Source organism: Ovis aries, chromosome 1 (genome assembly GCF_016772045.2).
Source record: "Ovis aries strain OAR_USU_Benz2616 breed Rambouillet chromosome 1, ARS-UI_Ramb_v3.0, whole genome shotgun sequence".
Taxonomy (NCBI): Eukaryota; Metazoa; Chordata; class Mammalia; order Artiodactyla; family Bovidae; genus Ovis; species Ovis aries.
In genome coordinates, this window is record NC_056054.1 from 106,471,879 (window position 1) to 106,487,160 (window position 15,282).

The window sequence follows — 15,282 nt, forward strand, 5'->3', positions numbered from 1 at the left end:
GCAGATCCCTCCGCCTGCCGGGAGGGAGGGAGGGAGGAAGCGACAGAGCGAGGCAAAGTGGGGAGGCAAGACCCAGAGGCCTCTACAGGGATCAGCCCGTGCCCGTGGTGCCGGCTTTAGCCGGCGGGACGGCCGCCTAGCACTGCTGCCACCATGCGCTTGAGGAGGTCCTTTCTGGGGAGGTTCGGCGGACTGCACGCATACTCTCCCATGCACTCAAGCTATATCGACAACTCCCCCAACCCCCAAGCTCCGAGAGAGTTGGGAGGTAGGAGTCTTAGTAGATAAATTAAGGGTAGATGCTAGGTGTTGAGAAGATTCCATCTCTCTCATTTAGGGTGTGCCGAAGCCCCACTTAAAGAGACCGGTGCATTTCTAGGGGGTTACCTGGCGAGCTCGTTTGCTCCCTCTACCTGTGACAGGCCCCCCTCCCTGCCTGGGACCCGGCTCGGCTGACGCCCAGCAATTTAAAGCGACAGCTCATAGTTCCTGGGTGACCTAATCCCGGGTGCCTGCGGCCCCAGAGCACTTACAGCCGAGGGGGCAATTTAAAGGGGTGTGACCTTAATTTCCCCCAGCACAGGAAACGCCCAAAAGCATCTTATTAAAGAAGCAGAGTAGTAGCTGTTTTAAAAAGTTTATAATTCCTGTTTGCTCCAGGGTGTGGTGAATCCTCTCCTGGCTTGCAACAGGAGTGTGGGTGCCATGTGTACTGGACAACTGACCCTGTCAGACTTACTCCCCGTTACTCCAATGTCAGCTTCCTACCTTGAGCTTGACAAAATGATGGAATCTGGCTTAGATCTCAAAGAACCTTGCAGAACAGAAGGGCACTCAGTTCTTCACATACTTCGATTTCTACTGGGTCTGATTTACTGGACAAAGGGTCAATTCTAGGTTAAGGGTTGAAGACATATCCCTGAAAGGGGCTGCATGTTACGGTGATTAGAGGCATCAACTTTGGGGGAGTCAAGCTATCTTGGCTCAAATCCTTATTCACCATTTATTAACTGGGAACATAGGCACATTACTTAACTTCCCTGTACCCCATGGGTAAAGTAGAGATGATGATAATAGTACCTAACTCATAAATTGGTGTGAAGATTAAATTAGTTCATACAAGTAGATTACTTTGAACGGTAGCCCATGCTGCTTTATAATAAACCTAAGGGCTGGACTGTCAAGACCCCTTTAGGCCCATTATCCCACAGGATCCTCAGGGGAGGCAAGTTCAGTGGAATTGCTTTGCAAATAGGTTGGAGGCTTGTCTTATGTTTTAAGACAGGAAGCCAGCAGGCTATTTCCTTGGCCTCAGTTTCCGTCTCTTCCACCTGACCACTCCTTCTGGAAACCTGATTTAAACTGTCCCACTTTGTCCCCAAAAGTAGCTTTAGCTCCCCATTAGATTTAAGAGTTGGGGCCCCAGCACCAGAAGATGTCTGTCTTCCCTACCAGGCACAGCTGGCTTACCTGAAGGACCTCAGGGTAGGCAGGGGGAGCCCATCTGCCTGGTCCCCAAGGACTCTGAGAAGAACAGAGCCTTGTGCCAGGCTTGGGGCTGTGGCAATAGCACGATGGGAAAGTGCCCCCCCACCCCTCAACTGGGGAACCTCCCCTCACTTGTGGCCTCTATTTTTAGTGCTTCCCCAGGCTCTAGCTGGAGAAACCGTTTAGTCATCAGGGTGTTTATTTTCCGGCTGTTTCCGACGTCGGGAAAGCAGAATGTTGAGACTGGAGAGATCCAGGGCTGCTGGAAAAGACTTCTTAGGGACGGGCCTGGGAACTAAGCCTTCAGACCACTGGGTCCGAGATCATAGGAAAAAAATTAAAGTGGGGAGGGGGCATCCAGGTCCCAGGAGACCAAGAGAGCTGGGTCAATCAGCCTGCCTTCAGTTTCGAGGCTCTCCCAGCTGAAGACCCCTCTGGCTCTAGTTGAAGGATTCTCTCCCAAAACATTAACGGTCCCAATACAAATTCTTTCCCAGAGCTGATTCCCAGAACCCCCCTCCACAATATCCTATATATCTGCGTGGTGAGCCTCCCGCCAGCTGCAGCTCAGCCAATCTCAAGCCTGAGGCAGGCTTGTCAGGGCTGTGATTGGCCAGCTGGTCCTCGCTGCCTTGGAATGTTGGGTCCTTAACAAAGGAATGAGGAAGGAAGGTAGGTGAGTCACCTGGGAGGGTGCTAAAGGGCCAGGAAAAGCAGGAGAGAGAAAGGGAGGGAGGGATAAACTCTGTAGAGGAGGTGAAGTATCTTGGACCCTGAGATGCTGAAATGATAATCCAGTAGAAAACAGAGTAGGAAAGAGTGGAACAGGATGACATTACAAGTGGAATAGAATTTACATATACACTTATTTATAGAGAGAACTTCATAGGAAAGGAAGAGGAACAAACATGAGGTCTTGATTTCCATGGAGAACTAAGAAAGGATCTAGGGAGTACTGCTGCAAGTTAGACTATAATAAAGACTTCCGGAAAATGACTCACTATATCTTTTTCTTCTAGCCTCTGGACTACCCATCCCAGGATGCACTAGGTGAAAAATACCTAGACGGGCTCAGACGCCTGGGTCTCCCTTATCTTTCTCTCCCTTTACCGACTCATCTTTCTTAGAGAAAAGTCACCTAATGTTGCCATAAAACCCCCTAGGAGTTAGACAAATGCCCACCAAGGTTCTAAAAAGTGTGTAAACTCCTCTGAACAGTATCATCTTCATCTATTTGTATGGCAAAGGGACCTCAGCAGCTCCCTTGATTCGTGCTTCCCCAAACACCCCTGTACAACTTAATTTGGAAAGGCCTGCCTCATCCACAAGGGCTGCTGCTCTCCTGATTGTTGTCCTGACTATGGAACTCTGGGATGCCATTACCACCGTTTCAGCCTCTGTCTGGCTGTTTGGTTAACCCCTCTTGCCTTCTCCACAGCCATCTGGACAATCTCCATCCTCACCTCCATGCATGTCATCCTTTCCATTGGGCTGATCATTCTTCCTCCCAGTTTTCCAGTAATCCCAGCAAAGGCCCCCAATCTCTCCCCACCTCTTCCACCTTGCTTGTGCCATCAGCACACGTAATATACTGGTGATTCTTCTGTGTAGACATTTTCCATGTGAACTTGTGTTTTCCTGTACCTCTGTTTAGTGTATTCTCTGTATCTACCTCATCAGTACACAATGCATTGTACTGGCATTCTTGGTTTCTAATTTACTGTCTTTCGGTAATTTTGAGCTCCTTGAGGGCAGCAGTTTAACTCAGCTTTGAGCTTTGCAGGGGCTGGCATGGTATGCGCTCAGCATTCTGTTGCCTGAATTTCTGTATGTGTTTGTAGCTGTGTAACTGAGTTATGATTACAAAAAACTTTATTGAACACCTCCATTTGTCTATTGATAACTGTGCTAGGCCAGGAATGGGGCTCTGATCTGGGACCGAACAAGTCCCATTCTGGGCCGGGGGTAGGGCGCGGGGAGGAGTCAGGCAGAGAGATGTCCAAGATTGTTGGCAGAGCTGTCCCCCAAGCTCAGTGCCAGGGTGCCTGGGGCCAGGCCCGGGGCAAAGGGCAGATGCCCCGCCCTGGAACTGAAGGGGGCAGGGACGGGGTGCCTAAGCCGGGTCCTGGGTCAGTGCCCCCCAACACGAGTTCCCTGCCCCCGGCTGGGCAGGATGTGGTGGCAGCTGCAGGAGGGTGGGCAGGATGTGGGGGTGGGGGCAGCTGAAACCAAGCCTGACAGTCGACTCCCCAGCTCCTCCCTTTTTCCCTCTCCCCACCCCCCCACCGCCCCCTCCAGGTCACGTGGTTCCAGCCCCGGCACCGAGGGACTATTTCCCCCTTTCCGCGGAAGGACATAATCGACATCGCAAACTCCAGTCACGACAGACTTTGGCTGTACCACGCGTTTTTCTTGTCCCCTAGCGCAAGACGGAAAGTTTTCCAAATACACAAATCTTTAAAGCCTTGAGCGCTAACCCTGGAGTGGCCCCTTTAAATGCAAATAAACCGCCCTCTGGTTTTCGCCCCACCAACCCCCATCCCAACTTCGCTCCTCGTGCCCAGACTCCGCCAGCTGCCATTGACGTCACGCGTGCGTCAGCGTCGCCAGCCCAACCAGACGGCACGTGGGGGGAAGAAGGTGGCCTTAAAGGGCCAGACGCTTTCGTCCTGCCGGGTTACTGCTGTGAGGTTTGGCCTTGAAAAAGAGAAATGAAATGCGAGGTGGGGAAATCTATTGGAACAGAAAGAAATGCAGGATAGACGTTAGGAAGGACTTCCCAGAGTAGGACGGCCGGGCCTTTCCTCTAGATTACCCAGAAATTTGTCCCTGGGAGAGAACAGAGCAACTCTGAGGGTAAAGGCAACTTGGCTTTACGACTCGCCCAATTATAATTTCAGCCTTTCTTCTATCCCTGAAGAGCATGTCCACAGCGCAAGGACTTCGGTCACTTCAGGATCCTCGGCACTAAGAGCAAAGGACGGAGTATCTAGATACTCAGTTTAAGAATTTGTAGAATGAATGAAGTACAGGGCAAAAACATCTTTCCCTGATTGCCCCACCCAACCACGCGTAGCACATACCCGAAGCTAAAGACAGTCTCGCTGTCTTTTGAATATCCACGGCATAAGAGCACAGAACTTGGAATCACATGCACACAGGTTCCAGTTCCGTTTACAAGCTTTGTGACTTTGGACAGGTCTCTTCTCGGTTCTACTAACTGTCAAATGGGGCTAATGCTGCTTAGACCACAGACTTGTTATGAGGATTAAGTGGGACAATCTCTGCGAAGTTCCTATATGGTATCTTATTCATAGTAAGCGCTCAAAAATGGTGGAGAGTAGGTTTTAAGATGGCCATCTTCCCTACTAAACTTCAGGCTTCTTGAGAGCAAGGAGCTTGCCATACTAATTTATTCCCAGCACCAACACAAGGCAAGAGTTTGAGTTGGTGCTTTTGAAATGTTTGTTGAATGAATAAACACGAATGAATGAGTATTTCAGTATTTCCTGAAATCTGACCTCCAAACCCACCCCTGAAATTGTTATCTAAAGAGAGAAAACATGACAAGTGCCCCCTCTGTGCCCCAGGTTTTTAAAGCCTCAGGGTAGAGTTGGGGTGAGGCCCTAATCTCTGCGGTTGAACCAAAAGTATTATGCAAACAAGCCACAAATGATTGGTCTGCAATGGAGAACTGAGGGGGCCCTCCCCACCGCTCCCCATTCCCAGCTCAGCTGCTAAAGCTCTGTCCCAGCAAACCCAGGCTGAGCATATGCCAGGAACACAGGACACCAGGGAGCTAGAAGAGGAGAGCTTCTTGCCCCTTCAGAGTTTCTCAGCCCTGACACTAATCCAGCTTTGGTCTTTTCTTCTCTGGAGCCTAGTTCGCCACCCCGTCCCCCAACATACACCCTCAATTCTTCTCTCCCGCTCTGCCTCCCATCCTCCACGCCAGTCCTCATTCCCCCCACGGCTTCCCAACAGATATATGGGGAGTGAGGTTGGAGAGGGACACAAAACCTCCTATCACCTGATTCCAGCTCCTTGGCCAGAGGAGCTGTAGCCACCTCCTCCTGATTCAGTCTGTCTTGAAGCTGCTTATCGATCTGATTTTCAATATCTGTCACCATCTCTGAAGTAGAAGGTCTGACAGACAACAGAAGGGACTTCCTGCCAGGGGTGGAGCTATGAGCAGAAGGCCGAGAGAGAGCCCTCTCCTTCCTTGAAGACCAGGAAGAAGCGGTGAGACCCTCCTCTGGCTGACAGCAAACCTGTCACCCCAAGGAACCCTGGGGGATGCGGGTGGGTTTCCCCCACAGGAATCTCCCATCGGCCGTCATGCTGGCTCCACCCCCTGCATGGGTGGGGTGCCGCCCAGGAGCACTCTGTGTTCTAGAAAACCCTAAAATAACCGCCTTAGCTGTCCGGCTGCTATTTCTGTCCATCTTGTTTAATTATTCAAACCCAAGTTGGGGAGTGAACTATAAAAAGCTCTCCCACTTGGGGACCCAGGAGAGCTGGGAGACTCGCCAGGTTGCAATAGCAGCAGACCACAGGGTTTGGGTGAGGTCACTCGATCCGGCCTCCTGCCTGAAAGTTCCATCTGCTGTTTGCTGGCTTCCTCTGCTAGAAGGCAGAATCCAGGCCTCCCTCCCTAAATCTCTCGCATGCCCTCATTTCAGCATCCCTCCAAGCCAACCCTGCCTAGGAGCTGGGCTCCACCCCATCTTCCTTTACTCTGGAAGTATTTTCTCAGCCATCTCTTTGCTGACTGCTCCCTAGTCCTGGTTCTTAATCCACAGATGATATCGTCAGACCCGAGCCTCGGGGACTGAGGGAGATGGGGTAGGTAGAGAAATCAGGCCAGGTGACACAGACAGGGGGATCGACACCATGCCCTGGGAAGGCACTCTATCAGCTGGGGCAGCGCTAGGCAGCACTGTTCTGGGTGGGCGGGTTCCTGCCCACTGCAGGTGCTGAGCCTCTGCAAGAGCTTCTCTCTGGGACTCTGACATTATAGCTGATGAGGAGGGAGAGCAGCAGAGATGACTTGCTTTTCTGGAGCTAGTCCTCTTCTTGGCCAGAAGTCCAATGTCAGTTTCCATTGAACCTGAAGTGGGGGCTGGCTGAGTGCAGAAAGCCTAGGGGTCATTTCTGTGAGGCGCCTCCCACCGCAGACTTTTCCTGAAAAGGTGGAAACAAGGGGTTGTGGTCATGGTTGCTAAGGCAACATGGGGTCATCACAATGATCAGTTTTTGGAGGTGGGGAGTGAGGGGATTAGTGTTAGTGAAGGGGAGACAGACAGTTACTCATTCTAAGCGGGAGGGGCCTAAAGAGAGCCTGGGACAGCCACAGAGACCCCAGAGATAGACACCCGTGGACGTGGAGTTACAGGATTACAAGGGGCCTTGAACCTCAAAAGAGGAATAGATCACATGGGACAGATCCAGAGACCCAGTGCAGAGAGAGCACAGCAGTGGGGCAAGATGTCCAGTTGGGAGGGGGAATCAGCAGCCTGGCAGAAGCTGGGGACAAGGGAGGGTGGCAGGAGTTTCTGAGAGTCAGTGTGGAACATGAATGTTAAAAAAGAACCTGGGCCTATTTGGGGACTTTTTCCCACACATTCCCTAACGGCAGCAGCAGCTCCTGTCAGGTCCAGTCTGGCTCTCCCTGCTGTGGCTGACACTAAAGCTACGTGGAGAGGTTGCTGAGATAGGGAGGAGAGGCACGCCGTTGCTAAGCAACCAGAGGCTGTGTACCTGGCAGCATAGGAGGGGGCCCTGGCACCGTTTGTAGGGGGCAGGGCAGGCAGGGAGACAGTAAGGGAACAGAGTGGACGAGACTCAAGGCTCCCTCTCCATCCTCCTCATGAGTTACAGAAGAGAGACGTACTTGTCAATCCAAGTGTTAATGAGTGTGTAAGTGTGTGGTCCTTCTCCAGGGTGCTGTGACTGTGTGTGCACTTGCCTGTGATATACTCCTCAGACTCTCTCTTGAGAGCAGCCAGTGGTGGGGATTCGAGCTAGGGGACAAAAGACCAGGTTAAGCATTTTTCATCAGGCGACAGAAGGGGTCAAATGCCCCATCCGCTTAAAGGAGTATCTGCGGAAATGCATAGGCCAGAGGGCAGAAAGTTGGCAGGAGTTGGAATGGAGAGTCTGGTTGATCCTGCTGCCTTGGCCTCCCAAGTCTGATGGAGGCTCGGTAAAAGAGAGGCAGTGTGGTAGTGGGGTCTCTCACTCGTCCCGGAAATCTCAGTGTTCTCAAAACTGAAGATCTCTATTGTATTTCATTATTTTCATTCTGTTACTTAAAATTTGTTTTTAGGTTGGCTGGAGTTCGACAGAAGCAACCACCAATAGGAAAGTGTATATTCTTTCTCCTTTGAGCCCTGTCGCTCATTGAACCACACCTCTAACAAGTCTGTCAGGAAGTAGCTCAGACCTTCATGCAGCGTGGACTCAGGGCCATCACCATTCTTCTGCCACTTCCTCCAGTGGCTCAGCCAGCCCCTGTCCCCAAAGAGCACCTTCCTTTAACAGTTGTTTATTGAGCACCTGTGACAGGGCACTGGGGAAGTGACGGGGTGGGCACCATGGTGGTTCATGCTCAGCACCCCCTCTGGAGTGCCAGCCTGCCCACTGGTGTCTTGCCAAACTCTGGTTCTCCCCCTTGCCCTCCACTCACACATGTTGCACATACTGGTTAATAACTTCCTGAGGTCTGTCCGGGTATGGTCCCCAAATTCCACAGGGAACAGGGTGTGCTTCAGCCTCCTCTTGCTCTCAGTTATTATTTATTATTGTTGTGTGCGTATTCTGTGTCTGACTCTTTGCGACCCCGTGGACTGTAGCCCGCCAGGCCCCTCTGTCTATGGGATTCTCCAGGCAAGAATGTTCGAGTGGATTGGCATGCCCTCCTCCAGGGGATCTTCCCAACCTAGAGATCAAACCCATGTCTCCTGCATCTCCTGCATTGGCAGGCAGATTCTTTACCACTGCTCCCCCTGGGAAGACACCCCCCTACCCCCAAACATCCACTCCCCCACGCCCGCCACCCCTGCTCTCAGTAAGAGCTGGGAAATCGCTTCATCTCACACACTCCCCACTTGCCCCTGGAAGGCTGTGTTGCTGGGAAGACTCAGGAGCCAATAAGAGGCTGTCTTAGTCCTGATCCATGAGAAAGTTTAAAAATCAAGGATAGAAAGGTATAAGCTTTGTTTTGTTTTCATTCCTGCTTGATGCCAGGCACTCTGAAAGGCATTAGATGCCCTCTTCTCATCATCCTACAATAGCTCAGCTGACATACAATTATCATCCTTATTTTACAGAGGATGAAGCTCAGAGAGTTTAAGGAAGGTGTGCATATTCGTCCAAGAGGTGGCTGTGGGATTCCAACCTGGGCCCCTCTGCCCAGTCATGGGTCAGAGAGAAAATGGTTTCACTGTTGCCAAAAGAAGGAACACTGAAGGGGCCCAGGACTCCACACAGAGGGGAGACCTCAGAGGGTAATCTGAGCTGTACTCTCATGAATTCATTGCTGCAGCTGCTAATGAGGAAGAAAAGGGCACTGAGAAACCCAGCATGGTCACGCAGGGACCTCGGAATTGCTCAGATTTCTGGGGCGAAAACCTGGGGAGAAGGCTGAGTCAGGCAGATCTGAGATCCAATCCCAGCTAGTCATTTCTAGCAGTGTGGCCTTAGATGAGTCACTGACCCTCTTTGAGCTTCAGTTTCCTCCGGGATAACGTGAGGGTGATACTCACAGACTACTGCAAAGATTCCGATACATAATGTAAACGTGCCTTGCTACAAAGCCCCTCTCCTTCCATCCCCGACAGGAGAAGATCGTGTGTAACCGAGGCCGGATGCCAGAGTGGTGCAAATCTGTTGGTATAGTACCAGGATGTTCAAAGCATGGCAGAGGTTTGTGGAACATCTTAGAAGGTTCTCTCTCTCTCTCTCTCTCTCTCTCATGGCAGGGTGGAGGAAGGTCATGTTAAAGCAGAAGTGTCAAGAAAGGGCCAAAGAAGAGTCCTCTACTGGAACAGACGGCATAACGATGGCAGATGACAGAGGGAACACAGTTCCCAACGCCAGTTCTCTACCCATTTCTCTCCTAAAGCAGATATTTAGAGTGGAAACGAAAGCACCGAAGTTCTGGAAAAGTGAGAATCACATCTATAGCCCATTCATTCGGTGACTTCCGGTCTCTGCCCCGTGAAGTTCAGCATCGAGGGACCTTGCACGGACGGTTGTGGTAGCATTTCCCCCGGTCTGTGAAGAATCCTGGAGAACAGAAGGGAAGCAAAGACTGGAGGTGAGAATAGGAGCTTCCAGTCTTTAGGAGGAGGGAGAGATCAGTTTTCAAAACTCCAGGCTTGAACCCCACCCCTACACCATTTTGGAAGGTGAGCAAGGAAAGCAAGGGTCATCAGGAGCTAGCTGAGGTTTGGTAACCCCTGATTCAGTGGGCACAGGCATCACCTGGGAGACGGTCAGCACTGCTGAGAAGGTCGGCCCACTCCAGAGCTACTCATCATAACGTTCATTTTAACAAGATTTCAGGGGTGATTCGAATGTACATTCAAGACTGAAAAAAACTTCACAAGAGAAAATTGGAACTACATGCGATCATGGATTGTGCTGGTCATTTCACAGTATATACAAATATTGAACCATCATTATGTTGTATACCTGAAACTAATACAATGTTATATGTCCATTGTACCTTAAAAAGAGGGAGAGAATTAAAAACAACAACAACAACAGATGCCTGTATGGGAAAGGAATCTAAAAAAAAAGTGGATATATGTGTGTGTATAACTGATTCATTTGTTGTACACTTGAAACTAACACAGCATTTTAAATCAACTATGCTATGCTGTGCTTAGTGATGTCCAACTCTTTGGGCTCCCGTGGACTCTGTGCATGGGATTCTCCAGGCAAGAATACTGGAGTGGGTTGCCATTTCCTTCTCCAGGGGATCTTCCCAACCGAGGGATCGAACCCAGGTCTCCCTTATTGCAGGCAGATTCTTTACCATCTGAGCTACCAGAGAAGCCCAAGAATATTGGAGTGAGTAGCTTATCCCTTCAGGGCATCTTCCCGACCCAGGAGTCAAACTGGGCTCTTCTGCATTGCAGGCAGATTCTTTACCCGCTGAGCTACCAGGGAAGCCCGGATCAACTATGCTGCTAAGTCGCTTCAGTCGTGTCTGACTCTGTGCGACCCCATAGACGGCAGCCCACCAGGCTCCCCCATCCCTGGGATTCTCCAAGCAAGAACACTGGAGTTGCCATTTCCTTCTCCAGTGCGTGAAAGTGAAGTCGCTCAGTTGTGTCCGACTCTTTGCGACCCCATGGACTGCAGCCTACCAGGCTCCTCTGTCCATGGGATTTTCCAGGCAAGAGTATTGGAGTGGGTTGCCATTGCCTTCTTTAAAGCAAAACAAAACAGATAGAGAAGCGCTGCTTGACCTGTCCTTAGACCCTCTACAAGGTGATTGATTTGTAAATGTCATCAAAAGCTAGGAGTCTCTTCAGAGGCCTCTCCCTATATGGAGGTTAGTGAGGAGAGGCACTGGCTGGGACCAGCAGCTTATTTGACTTGTTTTAAACCGTGAATTTCCAGGAACTCTTACTTTGAAGAGGCAGTTCAGCTCAGTTCAGTCGCTCAGTCGTGTCCGTGTCCGACTATTTGCGACCCCATGAATTGCAGCACTCCAGGCCTCCCTGTCCATCACCAACTCCTGGAGTTCACCCAAACTCATGTTCATCAAGTCGGTGATGCCATCCAGCCATCTCATCCTCTGTCATCCCCTTCTCCTCCTACCTCCAACCCCTCCCAGCATCAGTCTTTTCCAATGAGTCAACTCTGCATGAGGTGGCCAAAATATTGGAGTTTCAGCTTTAGCATCAGTCCTTCCAATGAACACCAGGACTGATCTCCTTCAGAATGGACTGGCTGGATCTCCTTGCAGTCCAAGGGACTCTCAAGAGTCTTCTTCAACACCACAGTTCAAAAGCATCAATTCTTCAGCGCTCAGCTTTCTTCACAGTCCAACTTTCACATCCATACATGACAACTGGAAAAACCATAGCCTTGACTAGACGGACCTTTGTGGGCAAAGTAATGTATCTGCTTTTGAATATGCTATCTAGGTTGGTCATAACTTTCCTTCCAAGGAGTAAGTGTCTTTTAATTTCATGGCTGCAATCACCATCTACAGTGATTTTGGAGCCCCCCAAAATAAAGTCTGCCACTGTTTCCACTGTTTCCCCATCTATTTGCCATGAAGTGATGGGATCAGATGCCATGATCTTCATTTTCTGAATGTTGAACTTTAAGCCAACTTTTTCACTCTCCTCTTTCACTTTCATCAAGAAGCTTTTTAGTTCCTCTTCACTTTCTGCCATAAGGGAGGCCACAGCTAAAGATGTTTGAAAATTCTCTATGCTCTGTTATGCAATATCTATGCTATAGAATACTGCACAGCCTTACAAAATATTGAGTGGATCTGAGCCCACTGACATACAACAGTCTCAGAAATTGCTCAGTGAAAAAAGCAAACCTTGGACTTTACTGGTGGCCCAGTGGTTAACACTCTGGCCTTCCATTGCAGGGGCACAGGTTCAATGGATCCCTGGTTGGGGAACTAAGATCCCACAAAAGACAAGTCTCACTATGGACATGGTGGCAGGGGAGGAAGGAGAGGGTGAGATGTACTGAATACCGCAGAAACATACATTACCATATGTAAAATAGATAACCAATGGGAATTGGTTGTATGACTCAGGAAACTCAACCGGGGCTCTCTAACAGCCTGGAGGCATGGGATGGGGAGGGAGATGGGAGAGAGGTTCCAGAGGGAGGGGTCATAAGTAAACCTGTGGTGGGTTCATGTTGATATTGGCGGAAACCAGCACAATACTGTGATGCAATTATCCTTCAGTTAAAAATAAATAAATTAAAAAAAACAAGTCTCAGAGACATCTATGTAATAGGTCATTTATGCAAATAAGCATGTATAGATGTATATATATATATATTCATCAATTACCTAGTGGTTAGGGCTTTTTCATTCAGGTTTCACGCTGTCCCACTCTGACAGGGGTTAAGATGAAAGCTTCCTCACCTGTCTGGCCCCTGGGGTGGGAACACTCAAGCAGATGGGGTTCAGAAAAGCTATGATCTTTTCTTTCTCTGTCTTTGTGATCTCCCTGGCACGGGGGCTTCAGGGTAGCCAGACTTCTTACAGTGTGGCTTACAGCTCTAGAAGTGTGTGTCCTAACACAGCCAGCCAAGGGGAATCAATATTGTTTCTTAAGACAAGCCTTGGGTGTCAGCTCACATCACTTTTGTCACAGAGAGGCGTGCTCAGACGGACAGAGGACAGAACCTCCGCCTGATGGGGTGTGGCAAGGTTTTGAAAGAGCACGTGGGATGGGAAATATTGTCACGGCCATTTTTGGAAAATACATTCTGCCACAAAAAGTTCATATCCAGGAATGCAAATATATAGAAAGAAGATCTGGAAGAATCCATACCAAACTATCAGTAAACTTTATCTCTAGGGAAAATGGGATGCAAATGTATTTTAGCTTACCTTCACATGTATCGTGCTTGTTGTTTAGTGGCTAAGTCTTGTCCAACTCTCTGGACCCCAGGGACTGTAGCCCACCAGGCTCCTCTGTCCATGGGATTTCCCAGGCAAGAATACTGGAGTGGGTTGCCATTTTCTTCACCAGGGGATCTTCCTGACCCAGGATCAAACCCGAGGCTCTGGCATCTCCTGCCCACTCTAGTATTCTTGCCTGGAGAATCTCATGGACAGAGGAGTCTGGTAGGTTACAATCCATAGGGTCAAAAAGAGTCAGACATGACTGAGTGACTGAGCATCCATGCAATATACATTATTTTATTCGTTTAATAAAAAGGAAACTGAAGAGAAGGAAAAAGTAAAACTTTGCCGTAAGCCTCTTAAAATTATTTAACAGTTTGGTATTTCTAGGGAATGTTGTATAATGTATCTGAATTTCATGAAAAACACTGACTTAGATTGATTATAATATATTTAATCAAGGTACAGAAATATGGGCATTGTTATTATTCTCTTTATTGAGCTATAATGACATATAAGATTGTATAAGTTTAAGGTGTACAGTGTGATGATTTGATAATTATGAATTGCAAAATGATTATCCAGTAAGGTTAGTTAACACCACCAACAACCTCACATAATTATCGTGTGTGTGTGTGTGTGTGTTTTGTGAGAACAAACACACACTTTTTGCCTTCTTTGCTAGGAGAAAAGTCTCCTAGCAACTTTCAGGTATAAGAATACAGTGTTGTTAAATATAGTCACCATGCTATACATTAGATCCAAGATTTATTCCTCTTAATACTAGGTCTGTACCCTTTAACCAATATATCCCCATCTCCCCACCTTCTATGAATAAGATTACTAATTTAACAAATATTTATTGAATACCTATGTGTGTTAATTGAACAGCTATTCTGAGAACATTTTTGTTCTGAGTTCATTCTGAGGGACATCTCTGGTAGTTTCATACATTGCCTCATCCTTTTTCACACGGTTATCTGGAAAGGGAAAAGGCAGGCTTGGCATCTTCGTGTAAAAAGACTTCAATATATTAGGTAAGAATAATGAAAATGTTCAGCCTCACTCTTGTAGTTATCTATTGCTATATAACAAACCACCTTGAAACTTAGGGGCTTTGAGGGACTTCCCTGGTGGTCCAGTGGCTAAGAGACTCTGCGTCAAATGGGCCCAAGTTTGATCCCTAGTCGGGGAGCTAGATCCCACATGCTGCCACTGCTTCCATGCTGCAAGGATCGAAGATCTCACGTGCCACAATGAGACCCAGCAGAGCCAAATAAATAAACATTTTCAAAACAGCTTAGTGGCTTGTAGAGCAAATTATGGACACCAAGGGAGGAAAGGGGGGGTGGGATGAATTGGGAGATTGAGACTGACATACATACCATCACTAAGTATAAAATAGATAACTAATGAGAACCTACTGTTTAGCGCAAAGAACTCTATTCAATCCTCTGCGGTGACCTAAATGAGAAGAAAATCCAAAAAAGAGGAGATATGTGTATGTGTATTGCTGATTCACTTTGCTTCACAGTGGAAACTAATACAGCATTGTAAAGCAACTATATTCCAATACATTTTTTTTTTGAAAAAAGAAGAGAGGAAAGATAAAAAGAAAATAAATACAGAAAGTCAATAAACATTTGAGCTGAGCAACCTAATAAACTGTATTAGTCAGGATTCTCCAGAGAAGCAGAACTGATGGGATGTGTGTATACAGAGACTGAGTTTCATTTGTTTCAGAACATCATGTAGAGTTTGGTCTCATCTGTATACACAATTGAAGAAGTAAACGGCTGTTTCCTGGAAAGGACATTTACCAGAATCTTAATTGTAATTTTCTCTGAGAAGTGAAATTTCAGGTAATTTTTGTAACATTTATTGGAGGCATATTATGTGTCAGGCATTCTTTCAAGTATTTTACATGGGTTAAGTTTATTCAATAATCTGAAAAAACAAAAACAAATCTTAGTGGCTTAAAACTTCCTCCTTCTCCTCCTCCTCCTCACCATCATTATGGCTCTGGGCTTGACTGAGCTCAGCCCAGCAGTTCTGTTTTAGAGTCTCTCATGAGGTTGCAAACAGACAATGGCAGGAGTCCTCCCAAAGGCCTCCTCATGCGTGTAGTTGCCAGCTAGGACCCCACCTGGGAACGTGAACTGGGACACCCT

General features: G+C 48.3%; 1 protein-coding gene and 2 long non-coding RNA genes across 4 annotated transcripts in view; 1 reads left to right on the forward strand and 2 right to left on the reverse strand.

The window, feature by feature from the left end:
* MEF2D (myocyte enhancer factor 2D) overlaps positions 1-1,568 on the reverse strand; it is a 34,739-nt gene extending 33,171 nt beyond the window's left edge. For both annotated transcript variants that reach the window (XM_027976410.3, XM_027976382.3), the window contains exon 1: positions 1,471-1,568. The gene's annotated coding sequence lies outside the window, so the exon portion shown is untranslated. The remainder of the gene's footprint in view (positions 1-1,470) is intronic.
* LOC132658207 (uncharacterized) lies at positions 55-11,759 on the forward strand. Its single transcript, XR_009597501.1, has 2 exons — positions 55-5,730; positions 9,471-11,759. It is a non-coding gene; the product is annotated as an uncharacterized LOC132658207 (long non-coding RNA).
* On the reverse strand, positions 3,862-5,786 carry LOC105615960 (uncharacterized). The gene is made up of 2 exons (XR_001433813.4): positions 5,519-5,786; positions 3,862-4,185 (listed from the first exon to the last, which is right to left on the reverse strand). It is a non-coding gene; the product is annotated as an uncharacterized LOC105615960 (long non-coding RNA).
* Positions 11,760-15,282: the final 3,523 nt, after the last annotated feature.